Genomic DNA, 9275 nt, shown 5'->3' with positions numbered 1-9275 from the left:
TTTAAGATGCATTTTGGGTAACTGAATTTTTTCTCTTGAACTCTGTCCTGTAATAAACAGCATCACAAATATTTTCCAGCTCAATGCTTTCTTTTTCAGTAGCCTGAGAAAACAGAAAAGACTTTAACAGGTCTGCCATTAGTAAATCCACTTTTAATATCCTGACATTTTGCAATACATATCATGTGATATTGTTATCATAAAAGGATAAGCATTATGGTCTGTTAGACATTCAGATGAGCTACTATAGAGCACAGCAATATACTTGCTGGTATTTTAGTTTCTTAACTACTGATCTTGTAAAATTTTCCAGTTCCATCATAGCTATAACTGTAATATGCATCTATATCATGTCTTTTAGCGTTCTTTATTTGATAATTTAGATCTCTATTTTTTCTTCTTTTTTTTTTTTTAACAAAAAAGAGTTCTCAAAGTATGTTTGATAGTCTAGAATGCAGGTTAACAACTGGGTTTTACAACAAGTTGTAAAAACATTATAAAAAGAGAAGTGGAATAAAAAAACCCGAAATGACAGCAGGTCGATTGAAGTCATGCTGAAAATTATACCAATGGCACTCTCAAATACGGTTATGAGATCAGAAGCTGATATAGGCAAATTTATGTTAATGCTAATACAAAAAGATCATTCTTTGGGTTTCTAAATGTAGTTATGGTATTATATGGAGTTTTTTTCTTTTTTTTTTTTTTTTTTTAATAAAGCTAACGTAGATCTTTTTTCTCTTTTTCGCAATGTGCCTGAAGGTTATCACAACAGCTAGACTACTTCATGACAGCCTTCCTCTTGTTCCTCCTCTTCCTTCTCTTATTCCTCTTCTCTTTTTGCTTTTCTTTTTTTTTTTTTTTTTTTTTTGTATAATCTCACAGTCTCTAAAATAAGATAACTAGATGCAACTTGCTATCTTTGTTTTCCAAAGAAACTGAGACCTTGGAGACAATAGATACATGTTACTTGTCCTAAAAAGGGACCAAAATTAGTCATTATGTTCCAGTGAATTTACTGATTAGCTTGCTACTTTTAGTGCAAAAGTACAGTAGCTTGCACGATTTAGCTTAGATAATAATCCATAATTAGAACAGCCCAGGTTAGAAGTGACCTTGAAATTCTTATGAATTATTCTGGATCAAACCTGAGTTGCACACAGTCATTTCAAGTAATTCTGCCCTGTGTTTCAGTGGGCTTCTCCTTCTGAAGCAAATAAGCTTTTAGGCGCTTTATAGTTTGCTACTGTAGAATGGAGATAGTGCACTTCCAATCTCATAGTGTTATGTACCTGCTGGTGTTTATAAAACAATTAGCAAACTTTGCTGAGATCATCGTTAAGATTACCCACGAGGAAAGTAATGATTTATGTTTAGTATTTGGTTTGAATGATACATATTTTCTAAGACAAAATATGGAAAGGATACCAGGAAGATAAAATTAGGTATTTAATATGTTGAAGGAGTCAGGGACTTCACTGCACAAGTACCGTATTGAGTGGGATTGCAATGAAGATGCACAAGAGATGTGAGTAATGGTACACAAGAAATTCTAAAGAGAGGATCTGTAGGTTGTGTAAATTAGTGTAATGGCACTGAAGTGCACAAGGATACATGAGTTAATAGCAGCTTAGAATTATGGTTATAGTAACACACAGTTAAGTGTGAAACAAGGCTAAGTCTATCATTATTACAACATGTCAGTAGGCTAATGAAAAAGATTACTTGGCTAGTATGTAGTCAGCTATGATTCTTTTTTTTTTTTTTTGTACTATGTGCAAGCAACCGGCAAAAGGAAACTCCTGGTTCAAATACTGGAAAGATTTTGTTCGTTCAATGCTGCCTTTCTGTGCTCTGTATTACGTTGTTTTCCTTCCTTTTCTACTTGTGCTTTAGCTACTATCCTGTTTCCAATGTAGTTTATTTTCTCTTATTCTGTATTATATGTGCCATCACTGCTTAAAGTGTATCACATAAGTGTCTTAGATGATCTCAGAGTTGTGCATGTGGAGGAGATATCCTGATAATTCCACTTAATTGTCTTTGGTTTATAGCTGGGTAGCTTGCAGTAGTCTTGGATAGTGTGAAGTAGATTTTTTCAAGATGGAACTGAATGGAAAAATGTATTGCAGCAGCTCATAGACATTTAGTTCATGGGACCAGACTAAAGATCCTCTAGCCCTCACAATGTGCATGGTGTGGACTAAGTATCAACACCAACTGCTTTATTTCACAAATCTGCTTCAATTTCGCTACAATTTTACTTGGCCTTAGTCTCTTCAGAACTAATGTTATTCAGTGAAAAACAGCTGCCCCAATTCTTCTCTAACTCACTAACTTTTGTTAGTTAAACCATGATTATGAGGATGGAGGAAGACTGAAGAATTGAAGGGGTATGATAAAAAGTACAGCCCTGTTTTCTGTCCAGGTAGACATTTCCTTTCTCCTTTTAAGGTTGAAGTTTTCCTTAAGGTTCTCCTTTTAAGGTATTGAAGTTTCATACTAAATTAGAGATTTACATTTCTCAATGCTGCCTCCTCTAGAAGAGAAAAAGATTATTTGTTGTTTCTTTCATCCATATACAACACACATTGTCATGAGTTTTTTATTTCTCTTTTGGCTCTCTTAAGTGCTGTTATGGATGGTCCTGCTTCAGCTTGCAATCAAACTAAGCTCCTACAAAATGAAACTGGAAATTTTATGAACTTATATGCTGTTGGTGACATATGTATGTGTGTGCTTTTAGAAAAACTCTACACGAGGAAATCCAAGCGTCTCTATGGAAAATATGACGATGGGAATGATAGAGTGACAGGAGTCTTGAATAATGGTGAGTGATAGAAAAAATTTAACACCTTCTATTTATTTCATAATGAAACATAATGGTAATATGTTATATTTGAAAGAAATTATTAATTGGCCTATTCTTTTAGAATTTGAGAGCATAAACTGAAAACTTCCTACCTTCTGTTCACTGAGTGGAGGAGGTGTTTTGTTTTCATTTCCAATCCAGCTCTGAAAGTAATATTAATGTATGTGTCTTGGTTTCTCATAGAACGAGCATAAACTTATGGACAATTAAATCAAATTTCTAAAGTGGTTTCAATTTGTCTGTAGTGTCCAAATATTACTATGAATTGATTTTTGTATTTACTGTAGTAACCATGCTGTAATGAATTATTTGCTGCGTCTACTTAGTTGTAATTCATACTTGCATAGTATATACATTTATCCAACAATAGTATTGTAGCTTTCCTTCTACCTCTATTTACTGTGAAAACTCATGCTTAGTGGTTATCAGGTCTTTTTCTAGAAATATATTCATCTTCATCTAATTTATGTCTTACTGAGTGACCCAGAACCCTTTTTGTAATCCCAGTTAAATATAAGCAATGCCCATCTGAAAGGTTATGGGGACAAATAGCAAAGCGCAATGGTGTTGTTTTGTCAGATGGTGCGGGAATATGTAGGCAGCACCACCTGTGAAGAGGCCAGTTCCGTTGCTTTCCTGATAAACCTGTGCTCGAGTTTAGGGTAGCTTTAGGATACAAACAGCAACCAGTGGCTAAAAGTGTGATGTGTGTGGCTTAGTGTGATGGAACAGTCAGCAGGCAAAGTCACATGTCTTTGGACTCCTTTGAATGAACAACCTTGAGGGATCGAAATCAGCTTGTCTAATGTCTGGAAGGCGACAGCTTGTTCTGACTAAGGTAATTCTAGGCAAAATGATGATTTTGTTATGTTTGAAATATATTTGATTACATTTGCTCTATTTGAACTTTGCATAAATCTGTTATAATAGAGTAACATCCCAGTGCATGTGAAGACCCTGCAGGAATTATGTGTGAAAACTGAATTTAAGACCTCTGGATCAGAAAGCGTAAGGTTTTTCTGGTGAAAACATCTTTTAGGTCAGGGTAGCATGTCTGCTATTGTCATCATATACAGTGGCAATCTGCTAGTGGGACACGACAAAGCTACATGTTGTTTTGTGGAGCACACAGTTGCCCTTAAGCATATGGTCCTTCGCCACTGTTCAAGGAAGCTCTGCTTCACAGATAATTAGAAACTTTGTGATGAAGTCTCTGTTCTTTAGGCGAAATAGTCATAAAAGTGGCAAATTAACTCCAGTAGCAGAACATCTGGGGGAAAGAAATATTGAATCTTCTGAAACAGTTTACTCTGCATTAAAGTTAGTGTTAACAGTGAAGCAACATATTCTTTGCTAAGGAAGACTGTAATACTATTTATCATTCCATAGACAGGGACAATTGTGTGTCTCTCCTTTGAAAAACAATAGTTGTCCACTTATAGATAACAATGCCTGGAGAAAGTTGGTATCAGCAGTGCCAACTAGCCAGAGCTATGCCAAGTTTGCTCATGATGGACAGTTTGTAAAATATTTGCTGTTGTTGGCAGGATTGACTTTAGAGTGTTAAATTTTAGGCATATATGTTTCTGTCTCCTCTTAAAAGAAAAGAAGAGTAAGACTGTAAAAGCCTGATTGCTTAATGTTGATAACTGTGCTTCTCATCAATATTGTAATCTTGCTCTACTGCTCTGTGTGCACCGCTGATAACTCAGGTTACTGATGTTTTCTAATGAAAAGTGATGTCTTCAGCTTTTTACAACATCATAAAAAAGAAGGAAGGAAATGTTGCTGTAGTGTCTAATAATAAGAATTATCTCGTCTTTGCTGAAGAACAGAAATTTGGAATTTGTCAAATATTTGTCTTTCTGCAGATATGCTTCTTGCAGTTTCAACTTGAACCTGTTTCTTAAATTTCTCAAATTTCTTTGAAATTGCATGCAGATTAAATTCTGAACACACCACTTGCAATCATCTGGCCTTCATCACATCTCTGGTTGCAGTTTACACCACCCTTTTTGGCTGAGTAAATGTAGCATCTATCTATATGTGATTGTTATACCTGAGCTTGTATATGAGGAACTTGGGTGTCTGTACCATTACTCCCCCATACTGCTTGAATGCAAAGAGAAGGGAAAACATCTGAAAAAGTGTGGTTGGAAAAAATGAAATCTTAAGAGATGGATGTGGGAGTGGATACTATGAGAGAAACCTTAATGGAATAATCTGAACATGAACAGAGACTAATAAGGAAGGGAGAATCTGTCCTTGCCGCTTTTAATAAACATCTCCTCATCCAGTAAGGGATAGTTAACTGCTGAGGAATAGGGAGAACAGTAACTGTCAGTGATCGATGCTATGCTAATAAATAAATGCAAAGGAAGAGACTATAAGAAAGCTGGCAAGTGTTTACTGTGCCTTGAATAAATAAGCCCAAACCTACTTTTTAAATAGCTCATTTAAATTGTCATTTTATGACTTAAGCAAATTAGGATTCCTGCTGGCAGGGAGAGGAGAAATAGTGCATTTAATTATGTAGTTTAAGAAATAGGTCTTGTCTCCTTCCTATTGGCATGTTTTAAGTGCTGGATATGAAATGTTGCCTCAGCTCCTCTAGAGAAAAGGTAAAAAAATTGAAACTCAGAAAAAGGTAAGACAGGAATTATAATTTGAGTTCACAGTGAATGCTTTTTTTTTTTTTTTAAGTTTTTATAAGATGATTGTTTAGGAAATCTCCAGGAGTAAAATGGATCCATATGCCACTTTTTTTCCTGTTACATTTAGTAAGACAGTTCAATAATATTGGTCTTTATATCACAACCAAAATAAGCATTGATATCTCTCTATTAAAATGTTCTATATTGATTCCCTGTATGATGGAAGTTTCTCCTTAAATTTCATTAAATACTCACAGATTTCAGTGATTCCTAGTATGGTCCATTTAAAGTGCAATTTCCTGACTATTTGCATGTATAATCTGAGTAAAAAAGTGATATATTTAAAACACAATTTAAAATTTAAACATTCAGTTCCCTGACTCAAACGTTGTATAACTCTGTAAAAAAATGTGGCAAGGAAGATGTTGGTGCTTTATCAGACAAGCTCTCCTGGCTTACAACCAATAAGAGACCCTAGACCTAGCCTTGCTGTGCATACAAACGACCAGCACAGCTCTCTGTGAGTATGTTATGCTCTCAACAGTGTTGGCCCTCAAAGGGAAAGGTAGCCTTTAAAAATCAGTATTAAAGTGAGCTCAAATCTTTCCAAATGATTCCATTTTTAAGAGTCTTTGTAAGCCTTATTAATGGTTTCAATCTTCGATCCTTCAGCTGAAAAAGTATGCACATGATTACTCAGAGGATGCAGGCTCCTCTGCAGTGAAGGAATGGGCTGTGAGAATATGTGTAGAAGAGAGTTGGGCTGTGTACTCATGGCCAGTGAGGGACCTCAGTTTGTCAAGAGGCTTGAAGTGAGAAGAACAGAGGCATTGAAGGGAAGAAGGGCAGAAGAAAACTGGTTAATATTCAAGGATAAGCTACTCCAAGCTCAAGAGCCGTCCATCCCAATAAGCAGAAGCTCGGGGGAAAATGCCAGAAGGCCTGCATGGATAAACAAGGAACTACTGACTAAACTCAGACATTAAATGGAAATGTACAGAAGGTGGAAGCAGGGACAGGTAACCTGGAAGGAACACTGAAATACTGTATGAACATGCAGAGATGCAGTTAGGAAAGCCAAAGCCTACCTGGAACAAGAAGACCTTCTCTAAGTATGTAAGTGGCAAAATTTAGGGAAATTTTGGCCCACTGATGAGGATACGTAAGCAAACTGGAAATACATAAATCCATGGGACCTGATGGGATACACCCAGAAGTGTTGAGGGAGCTAGATGATGTCATTGTGAGGCCACTCTTGATAATCTTTGATCAATCATGGAGACTGGGAGAGCTGCCTGAAGACTATGGCAAAGTGACTGGTTTGGTAGAAGACGGGAGAGCAGTGGATATTGTCTACCTAGACTTCAGGAAGGCTTTCAATACTGTCTTCCATAAGACCCTCACAGAGAAGCTAATGAATTATGGGCTGGATGATCAGACTGTGAGGTGGATTAAAAACTGACTGAACAGCAGAGACCTGAGAAGTGGTGATCACTGGAACGAGTCTAGTTGGAGGCCAGTAATCAGCAGTGTACACCAGAGGTCAATACTGGATCCAGTCTTATTTAAAATCTTCATTAATGATCTGGAAGATCGGGCAGAGTGTACCCCCAGCACCACCTGGATTTCTGTGTCCAGTTCTGGCATCCCAGTACAAGAGAGATATATGTGGACTTACAGGAGAAAGTCCAGTGAATAAGATGATTAAGGGACTGGAGTATCTGTCACATGAGAGCAGAGACTCCAGCCTGGAGAAGAGAAGGCTTAGGGGGAATCTTATTAATGTATATAAACACCTGAAGGGAGGATGCAAAGGAGACAGAGACAGACTCTTTTCAGTGTTGTCCAGTGACGATGCCAGAGGCAATGAGCACAGACTGAAATATAGGAGGTTCCATCTGAACGTCAGGAAACACTTTTTTTACTGTGAGGGTGACCAATCACTGGCACAGGTTTCCCAGAGATGTATAGTCTCCATTCTCGGAAATACTAAAAAAACATCCAGACACAGTCCTGTGTCCAAAAGCTAATCAACCAGCTCTAGGTGTCCCTGCTTGTGTCACAGGGGTTGGACTAGATAATCTCCAGAGGTTCCTTCCAAACTCAACCATTCAGTGAGTCTGTGATTCTGCGGATGTGTTCCAGGAAATAAGAGAAGACAAAAGACCAGCAACAGAGGAGTTTGCAAATGTAGCTAAACCCAACAGCTGCTTCTACCTCTCTAGGTCAATTCCATGTAACTCACCTTAACCACACATCATATTTCCCCAGCCTTGTTCATCAATTCTTCTCTGCTTCTGTTGTACCACTGCACACAGTGGGGGGATAGTTGCCAGAAGGGGACAGCAAAGTAACTTGAGTAACTAGTGGTCCTTCTGGTGTTTTTCTTCAGAGATTTTGAGGTTCATGAAAGTAGCTCAGTGCTTACAGCTATAGGTTAATGAATTTATACCCGTTTAGTCTGCTGTCTCTGAAGATATTCCAACATCTGTGATTCTTGATTATTTGATAAAACCGGCTAGTCTCCTTTTTTCTTTCTTTTTTTTTTTTTTCCTTCAGTTCTTAATATCAAAAGATTAAGTATTTGTTATCCTTGTTTCTTTTTCTGCTGTTTAGGGCATTTTCCCCAAATGTGTTGTGTTTTAAAACCAATTTTGTTAGTTGCATTTGTTCCTCAGATAACACCTTTTCAGCCACTTGCATTTTCCTCTGGTACTTGCCTCCTTCCTCACACTCTCTCTCCAGTTCACAGTATTATTTCCACTAATTTGTAATGTCTTTATTGCATAAAATGTCAGGGTTTTCATGTTAAATTTGCTTACACAAGCAATCTTTTTTAAGCAAAAAAGTGAGGGTTTCAGAGAATGAAAGTTAGACCTAGGCTAGGGGCTTTTGTGAAGCACTAAGAAAAGGGGCAGGACAGGGGGAAGGCAACTGAGTTATTAGAGAACGAGCTGCAATCTAGCTGTTCCTAAAAATCGGTAACAGAAAATGAACTATTATTAAGAGTTAGAAATACACAGGGAACCAAGCACACAGAATGGGATCTCTAGGAAGTGATGGGTCATCTACTCTCTCAGCAAGTGAAACTACTCTCCATTTTCAATGGATGACCCATGGAGGCAGATGCTGCCAGTGCCTCTGGTGCTTGAAGATGCAACTTCACTGCCCTCTGGTGCTCTGCTTCTCGTAGGCCCTATGGACACTGCATATTATAACTTCTTGAAAGATGGCCTCAAGTCCAGCTTTGTAAATGTCTATCTTGCATCCTGCTCTGTTGCTGCACTGCAGGTGCTCAAGGGATGGGTAGGAGCTTCTGGTGAACAGCTTTGAGCTAGAGGAAATTGACAGCTTTGCCAAACCACACAGGTGGTGCCAGGCTGAACCCATCACATTTATAAAGAGCTGTGCTTGGCAGGAGCAGGTGCTGAGCTGGCAGGGACTCTGTGTCGAATTTAATTTACCGGGTGATCTGGCTCAGCAAACATTCAGCATAGATGCTTGTTCCTGCTTAATATTAAGTAGGTGAATAAACATAAGATAAGATCCTCACAAGTGTTAAATAGCTGCTGAAAAATACAAGTTCTTGAAATGTCCAAGTGCAGGGAAAATATTTTTACTCGTTCCTCTGCTAATGTGTCTAATCTGTACATGATGTCAAAGCACCATTCTTTCTGGATTACTCAGGAGTTAAAAATTTCTTAAATGTCTTTGTATATATTCCCCAAAGCCTCAATTTGTATGAAAAA

Source organism: Numenius arquata, chromosome 4 (assembly GCF_964106895.1).
Source record: "Numenius arquata chromosome 4, bNumArq3.hap1.1, whole genome shotgun sequence".
Classification (NCBI taxonomy): Eukaryota; Metazoa; Chordata; class Aves; order Charadriiformes; family Scolopacidae; genus Numenius; species Numenius arquata.
The sequence above is the reverse complement of the archived record's forward strand: the minus strand, read 5'-3'. Positions refer to the sequence as shown.